We start from the raw sequence: 9,764 nt of genomic DNA on the forward strand, positions 1-9,764 counted from the left end.
ACAACCTGATACCAAATGCCTCACATCTCTATATACACTCCTGGAAATGGAAAAAAGAACACATTGACACCGGTGTGTCAGACCCACCATACTTGCTCCGGACACTGCGAGAGGGCTGTACAAGCAATGATCACACGCACGGCACAGCGGACACACCAGGAACCGCGGTGTTGGCCGTCGAATGACGCTAGCTGCGCAGCATTTGTGCACCGCCGCCGTCAGTGTCAGCCAGTTTGCCGTGGCATACGGAGCTCCATCGCAGTCTTTAACACTGGTAGCATGACGCGACAGCGTGGACGTGAACCGTATGTGCAGTTGACGGACTTTGAGCGAGGGCGTATAGTGGGCATGCGGGAGGCCGGGTGGACGTACCGCCGAATTGCTCAACACGTGGGGCGTGAGGTCTCCACAGTACATCGATGTTGTCGCCAGTGGTCGGCGGAAGGTGCACGTGCCCGTCGACCTGGGACCGGACCGCAGCGACGAACGGATGCACGCCAAGACTGTAGGATCCTACGCAGTGCCGTAGGGGACCGCACCGCCACTTCCCAGCAAATTAGGGACACTGTTGCTCCTGGGGTATCGGCGAGGACCATTCGCAACCGTCTCCATGAAGCTGGGCTACGGTCCCGCACACTGTTAGGCCGTCTTCCGCTCACGCCCCAACATCGTGCAGCCCGCCTCCAGTGGTGTCGCGACAGGCGTGAATGGAGGGACGAATGGAGACGTGCAGGTGAGCGCCACAATCAGGACTGCATACGACCGAGGCACACAGGGCCAACACCTGGCATCATGGTGTGGGGAGCGATCTCCTACACTGGCCGTACACCACTGGTGATCGTCGAGGGGACACTGAATAGTGCACGGTACATCCAAACCGTCATCGAACCCATCGTTCTACCATTCCTAGACCGGCAAGGGAACTTGCTGTTCCAACAGGACAATGCACGTCCGCATGTATCCCGTGCCACCCAACGTGCTCTAGAAGGTGTAAGTCAACTACCCTGGCCAGCAAGATCTCCGGATCTGTCCCCCATTGAGCATGTTTGGGACTGGATGAAGCGTCGTCTCACGCGGTCTGCACGTCCAGCACGAACGCTGGTCCAACCGAGGCGCCAGGTGGAAATGGCATGGCAAGCCGTTCCACAGGACTACATCCAGCATCTCTACGATCGTCTCCATGGGAGAATAGCAGCCTGCATTGCTGCGAAAGGTGGATATACACTGTACTAGTGCCGACATTGTGCATGCTCTGTTGCCTGTGTCTATGTGCCTGTGGTTCTGTCAGTGTGATCATGTGATGTATCTGACCCCAGGTATGTGTCAATAAAGTTTCCCCTTCCGGGGACAATGAATTCACGGTGTTCTTATTTCAATTTCCAGGAGTGTATTTTAATACACGTGTTGCCACAAACTATCTACATATACATCAACATCTATACTCTGCAGACCAACGTGAGGTGAATGGCAGAGGGTACACCTCACTGTACCAATTGCTAGGGTTTCTTTCCACTCCACTCATGTATGAAGCACTGAAAGAAAGATTGTTTGAATGCATCTGTGTGTGCAGTAATTATTCTATTCTTATCCTCATGATTCCTATGTAAACAATACATAGAGAAATGTAGCATATTCCTAGAGTTGTCGTTTAAAACTGATTCTTGAAACTTTGTTAATAGACTTTCTTCAGATAGTTTACATCCATCTTCAAGAGTCTTCCAATTCAGTTCCTTCAGTATCTCTGTGACACTCACCTACAGATCAAACAAACCTGTGACCATTCATGCTGCCATTCAATACACCCTATCCCTGTTAGTCCTCTTTGGTGTGGGTCCCATACAATTGAACAATAGACTAGAACTGGTCACACAAGTGATTTGTAAGCAATCTCCTTGAACTTTCCCAGTATTCTACCAATAAGCCAATGTCTGCCACCTGCTTTACCTATGACTGAACCTATATATATGTGATCATTTCATTTCATATCCCTACAAAGTGTTAACCCAGGTATTCGTATGAGTTGGCCAATTCCTACAGTGACTCATTGATGCTATAGTCATAGGATATTGCATTTTTTCATTTTGTGAAGAACACAAGTTTACTTTCTGAACATTTAAAGCAACTGTAGCAGTTTGCCTACTTAGTTTCTTCGTTTGCTGTCCTCAGTGTCAGCGTACTGGCTGAAGAAATAGGGGGTGGACATGCAGTACTGTCTTCTGTAAATGATGTAGCCACCAGATGCACAGTTGTGTTTCACAGTCTTTTTTTACTTTCACTTTTCACAACCCCCCCCCCCCCCCCCCCTTGCCACCACCACCCGCCCGCCCATAATACACAGTTATATATGGGCCAGTGCACTATTGTTACTGTTGAACATCTACGAGAAGTAAAAGCCTAACCACAAAGTTCACAGTTCTTGAAGAATAGAAAAGTACGTTTCGAGCAGACACTGTCACTGTTTTAACACATGGCCTAATTGTTTAACACTTATTACACTGTTAAGTTGTTGCATTGTTGTCATTTTAACCAACACAGGTTCATCATCTGAATCTTGGCCGTGGACTGACTGACTCATAACCAAAAATCAGGCCCTTACATATCTTCACAATAATAGGTGGTGAAACTGCACATTGTTTGAAGTTTAATTTACAGAAATTACAATTAAAACTTAACTAATTAAATTAACTGAATACATTGAAAAATTCCATCTTTTAACAGTTTCTTCTACTACAACATTTAGGCCAAATTAATTGTTTAAATAGTGAAATTAACAAATACAGTTATGCAGACAATACTTTTGACAAAACTGTTAATTACTTTGGAATTAATTAGGAGCTGGCTTCGCAAACATGTTTTCAAATAGAGCCAAACAGATACTTTAAGATTACTAGCATTTTGTCTTCCAGATGTTTACAATTAGTACAGAATTTATATTTGTTTATACGTCAACAACGGTATTTAAGTTACGAAATAGTTACTGATTTTGCTCTATAATAAAAGATACTAACTAAGAATAGTCAAAATAAATTAGAAAATCAATTACATACATAAAACTAAGCACAAAATTAGATCTGGTGTTATATTCTTTAAAACTGAGGGCCAACCTTTCTCTTTTCTGAAAATGCACATTATATTCACGTATGTTAATGGTAATTAGTTAAAAGTGAAAAAATGAATTTTAAGGAGGCACATGGCAAAAAAAGAGGGGAAGTAAAAAATCTCCAAGCTTGTTTTGTCACACAATCTTTGCAGCACTTTGAAATCTTATCAAGATCTGACTGAATATTTATGCAGCTTCTTACAGGCAGTGCTTCATAACAGATAACTGCATCATTTACAAAAAGTTGGAGGTTCCTAATAATATGGTCTGCAAAGTCATTGATATACAACATAAACAGCAAGTGTGTCGAAAGAAAAAGAGCCCACAGTTGCACTAATTACGTTTATTTTAAACCTTGACCATGGTTTCTGCTATAATAATATAGCCTTCTTCAGAAGTCCTAAAAAGTGATCAAAATAATGTCCAGACCAGGAATAAAATCTATACATTAACTTCAAAAATTACATATGTGATAACATATTACTTACATAAGCTTTTAAAAATGAAAAACGTCCTAGCCCAGTGGCTGCGTCAAGACCAGTAAAATAAAATAACTTCAACAGACATAGGCCTGTTTCGATCATAAGTAAAATTACACATGGCGCCATATGTCCTCCGCCACTACATCTGTTATACTAGGCACACAGTCAACAATGTGCTATACCCTGTGTGCCAGAGGTGGCGCTCACCACAGTGAGCTACATTGCACCGTTTATCAGGAAACTAGTTGATATCTATGATAAAATGTTAAAAACAAGCCTACAAGTGAAACTGAAGGACCATATACTTATTAATACGACTGTCCAACAGTTAAAATGCTGTTGCATACAATCATTAAAGTAGTCAGACATTAACAAATTCATATAACAAAGTTTGCATCACTATTTAAAGCATCATTTAGAAACGGAGCTATTATATGCAAATATAACTCCAGCTTACATTATACGCTCTAACAGCTTATAGGGCTAATTGTATCAGCCGTCCTTAGTCATTGTACATAGCCACACTACTAAATGATTGACAATAGTTCTACGAATAGCAGTCTAGTGCATAAGTGCGGTAACATGGGACAAGACAATGAAAGGCACATTAACATAACTGTCTCAACACAAACTACTGTTAACATAATAACAGCTCATGGCTCTTTACGACAATTTCCTACTGGAGTATTGTCCTAAAACAGTAGTTTATCTCAAATAATCATATAATAATATGGTACAATCAAGTCACCACTAGTACCCATCTCCTATACCCAATATGGGCTGAAAACCTTCAAGGAAGCTGGAACTTTTCAAATAACACTAATCATTCAGTAAATTCCTACAGTCACACATTTTGTGCTTATGTATCTGCACCTCCTCAAGTAAATCTAATTTCATACCATTGGCTTCTTTACACAATAGCTCAGTGTCAGTAACAGTTTGGAGCATATGTCCTAACTCAATGATGTGTTTAGCAAACGTTGACCCATTCTTATTCATACCCATCCTCAACAGCATATTTTCTTTATATCTTATGGCTATAGGCCTACCTGTCTGCACTATGTAACAAGCCGGGCAATCATTACATTTCAATTTATAAACTCCTGATTGCAATAGCTTATTATAATTGTTATTGCTAAAACATGCAAAATTCCGTTTTATGCTATTGTTTTTGGAGCACACATTCCATTTTATACAATATATTACCTAGAAATGGAATAGCTATAAATCTCTTATGTTCATGGACTGCGTCAACATGGCAACTATCTTTCTCGTTTTGCGCTCAATTATATCATCAAATATGTTGGGGCTATAACCATTATTACTGGCAATCTATTTTAGGGTACACAATTCTTTTTGAAATTTAGCCTGGGTAAGAGGTAAATTTACTGCCCTGTGTACACTCAAATTGAAAAAAGCCATTTTCTGCGCCCACAGATGTGACGACCCATTGGGAATGACGCAATCTGTAAACGTAGACTTTCAATAAATATTAAACTATATCCCATCATTGACAACCAATAAAGTCAAATCCAAGTAATTAATCTCTCTAGTACCATTGTGAATTTCATTTTTTCATGCATCAAATTGAAATGAGTATGTAACTGCTCCAGCTCCTTATGGGACCCATCTACCACAAACAACAAATCGTGAACATATCGTGCATAGAATCTAACGTTATCTTTAACATCCATAACGCTGTTGAAAAAACTGATTTCTTTTGAATTGATAAAAATGTTGCCCATAAGCCCAGCAAGCAGGCAACCCATGGCCAGGCCATATGGTTGCTCATAAATCTTCCCATTAAATTCAAAATAATTACACTTCAGTGTTATACATAGAAGCATCATCATGTCAGTGGTTTCCTACAGTGTTATTTTTTATGATACTATAGGTTTTGTTCTATGATATTGAGTGTGATGTCAACTGGGACATTGGAATATAAATTAACTATGCTGAATAACACTAAATTAGTCATAGAAGAGCATGAGATAGTTTTAAGCCTCTCTACTAACTCCCAGGAGTTTTTTTATCATGTAAACATGTTTGAATACAAACATTTCCTTTAAATTATTTTGCAGAAAACCAGCTAATTTATGATGAGCAGTATGGGAACTGTCGACAATTGGATGAATCAGATGGCCCTTTTTATGAACCGTAAATTGGCTACATAACTTAGGTGGCTTCAGATTCATGTTGATTAATGTCTTCTTTTTGTATTCACCTATAAGGCATTTTGTGTTACTAAGAGCATCTCTGATGCCTTTTTGCAAACTATTCTTGGGGTCTACCTGGAATTGTACAATATTACTCGCATTGAAAAATTGCATGGTCTTGTCGATATACTCATTAACATGTGCTGCAATAACTGAGTTTCCCTTGTCACCCTTGATGAGAATGGCTTCATGTTGCTTCAACTTCATATTAATGCACCTTATAATCCTATATTCTTCATTATTTTTGCTAACCGTCTTACGTTCTTTTTCTATTAATTTTGAATATTCAAGTGCAATATGCACAGTTCCCATAGTGCTCATCATAAATTAGCTGGTTTCCTGCAAAATAAGTTAAAGGAAGTGTATGTGTTTGAACATGTTTACTCGATAAAATACTCCTTTTAGTTAGTAGAGAACTTAAAACTATCTCATGCTCTTCTATGACTAAGTTAGCGTCATTCAACATAGTTAATTTATATTCCAATGCCCCAGTTGACATCACTCTCAATATCATAGAACAAAATGTATGGTATCATAAAAAAAATAACACTGCAGGAAACCACTGAGATGATGACGCTTCTATGTATAACACTGAAGTACAATTATTTTGAATTTAATGGGAAGATTTATGAGCAACTGTATGGCCTGGCCATGGGCTGCCCGCTTGCTGGGATTATGGCCAACATTTTTATCACTTCAAAAGAAACCAGTTTTTTCAACAGCGTTATGGATGTTAAAGATAACATTAGATTCTACGCACGATATGTTGATGATTTGTTGTTTGTGGTAGATGGGTCCCGTAAGTGGCTGAAGCAGTTACACACTCATTTCAATTTGATGCGTGAAAAAATGAAATTCACAATAGTACTAAAGAGATTAATTACTTGGATTTGACTTTATCGGTTGTCAATGATGGGATGGAGTTTAATATTTATTGAAAGCCTACGTTTACAGATTGCGTCATTGCCGACGGGTCGTCACATCTGTGGGTGCGGAAAATGGCTTTTTTCAATTTGAGTGTACACAGGGCAGTAAATTTACCTCTTACCCAGGCTAACTTTCAAAAAGAATTGTGTACCCTAAAATAGATTGCCAGTAATAATGGTTATAGCCCCAACATATTTGACAACATAATTGAGCACAAAACGAGAAAGACAGTTTCCATGTTGATGCAGTCCGTGAGCAACAGGGATGAACTTAAGAGATTTATAGCTATTCCATTTCTAGGTAACATATTGTATAAAATGCAATGTGTGCTCCAAAAACAACAGCTTAAAACGGAATTTTGATGTTTTACCAATAACAGTTATAATAAGCTATTGCAAACAAGAGTTTATAAATTGAAATGTAATGATTGCCCGGCTTATTACATAGGGCGGACAGGTAGATCTATAGCCATAAAATATAAAGAACATGTGCTGTCAAGGATGGGTAAGAATAAGAATGGGTCAACGTTTGCCGAACACATCACTGAAGAAGGACTCAAGCCCCAACCTGTTAATGTCACCGAGCTCTTGTGTAAAGAAGCCAAGGGTATGACATTAGATTTGCTGGAGGAGGTGCAGATATATAAGCACAAAATGTGTGACTATAGGAATTTACTGAATGATCAGTGTTATTTGAAAAGTTCCAGCTTCCTTTAAGGTTTTCAGCCCGTATTGGGCATAGGAGATGGGCACTAGTGGTGACTTAATTGTACCATATTATTTTATGATTATTTGAGATAAACTACTGTTTTAGGACAATACCCCAGTAGGAAATGGTCATAAAGAGCCATGAGCTGTTATTATGTTAACAGTAGTTTGTGTTGAGACAGTTATGTTAATGTGCCTTTCATTGTCTTGTCCCATGTTACCGCACTTATGCACTAGACTGCTATTCGTAGAACTATTGTCAATCATTTAGTAGTGTGGCTATGTACAATGACTAAGGACGGCTGACATAATTAGCCCTATAAGCTGTTAGAGCGTATAATGTAAGCTGGAGTTATATTTGCATATAATAGCCCCGTTTCTAAATGATGCTTTAAATAGTGATGCAAACTTTGTTATATGAATTTGTTAATGTCTGACCACTTTAATGATTGTATGCAACAGCATTTTAACTGTTGGACAGTCGTATTAATAAGTATATGGTCCTTCAGTTTCACTTGTAGGCTTGTTTTTAACATTTTATCATAGATATCAACTAGTTTCCTGATAAACGGTGCAATGTAGCTCACTGTGGTGAGCGCCACCTGTGGCGCACAGGGTATAGCACATTGTTGACTGTGTGCATAGTATAACAGATGTAGTGGCGGAGGACATATGGCGCCATGTGTAATTTTACTTATGATCGAAACAGGCCTATGTCTGTTGAAGTTATTTTATTTTATTGATTTTGATGCAGCCGCTGGGCTAAGACGTTTTTCATTTTTAAAAGCTTATGTAAGTAATATGTTATCACGTATGTAATTTTTGAAGTTTATGTATAGATTGTATTACTGATCTATATGTTATTTTGATCACTTTTTAGGGCTTCTAAAGAAGGCTATATTATTATAGCAGAAACCATGGTCAAGGTTTAAAATAAATATAATTAGTGCAACTGTGGGCTGTTTTTCATTCGAGACAATTTTGTAATGGTTGCTGGTGTTGCTGCCATGATGAAAATAATAAACAGCAAGGTCCCAGCACACTTTTCTGGGGCACATATGAAGTTACTTCTACATCTGATGATGGCTCTCCATCCAAGGTAAGATGCTGTGTCCCCCCTACCAAAAAGTCCTTAATCCAGTTACAAATTTTACTTCATCCCCCCCATATGATTGTACTTTTGACAGTAAGTGTAGGTGTAGTACTGAGTCAAATGCTTTTCGGAAATCAAGGAATACTGCATATATCTGGTAGCCTCGATCCGAAGCTTTCAGCATGTTATGTGAGAAAAGTGCATGCTGGGTTTCACATGGTCAAAGTTTCCATAATCCATGATGGCTGGCAAACTGAAGAGGTCTTTCTGTTCAAGATATCTTATGTTTGTTTGAGTTCAGAATGTGTTTTAACATTCTATAACATATCAGTGTCAAGGATATTGGATGGTAGTTTTGTGGGTCGCTTCTACTACCCTTCTTGTAGATGGGTGACCTGTGCTTTCTTTAAAGAACTGGGCAAGATTTTTTGTTACAGAGATCTATGAGAGATTATAGTTAGAAGAGGGGCTTATTCAGACACATATTCAGTATATGATCTGATAGGGATTCCATTGGGTCCTGGATCTTTGTTTGGTTTTAATGATTTCAGCTGTTTCTCAACATCACTGACACCAATGCTTGTTTTGCTCATCTTTTTGGTATGAGGATTAAATTGGGGCAATTTTCCTGGATTTTCCTTTGTAAAGGAACATTTGAAAATAGAGTTCAGGATTTAAGCTTTTGCTTTCCTTCCATCAGGTTCAGTTTGTCTCATTCCCTAGGGACTGAACACTAACTTTGGTGCTACTAACAGCTTTTATATATGACCAGAATTTCTTCAGGTTTTGTAAAATATCATTTGACAATAACCTCCTATGGTAGACACTGAAGGCATCAGGCATTGCTCTCTTGACAACCACGCATGTTTCATTCAGCATCTCTTTATCTATAACTCTACACTTTGTTCTACACCTATTATGCAGTAATCTCTGTTTCTTAAGAAATTTCTTTACAGGACTGTATACCTTGGAGGTTCCCTCCCATTATGAATTGTTCTACTGGGTGTATAATTATGCATGCATGGTCAACTATTCTTTTAAGCTTAAGCCGTAGTTCCTTTACATGCTCCTGCCTTGTGTTGAAAATTTAAAGTCCCTCATTGAGATATGATGCTATTGATTTTTTATCTAGTTTACTGAACATATGTATCTTTCTGTTTGTTTTAGTTGTCCTTTGTACTTTGTTAATCATTGTTGCCAAAACTGTGTCATGGTCACTGATACCAGTCTTGATGTGAA

Source organism: Schistocerca serialis, chromosome 5 (assembly GCF_023864345.2).
Source record: "Schistocerca serialis cubense isolate TAMUIC-IGC-003099 chromosome 5, iqSchSeri2.2, whole genome shotgun sequence".
In the NCBI taxonomy this organism is placed as follows: Eukaryota; Metazoa; Arthropoda; class Insecta; order Orthoptera; family Acrididae; genus Schistocerca; species Schistocerca serialis.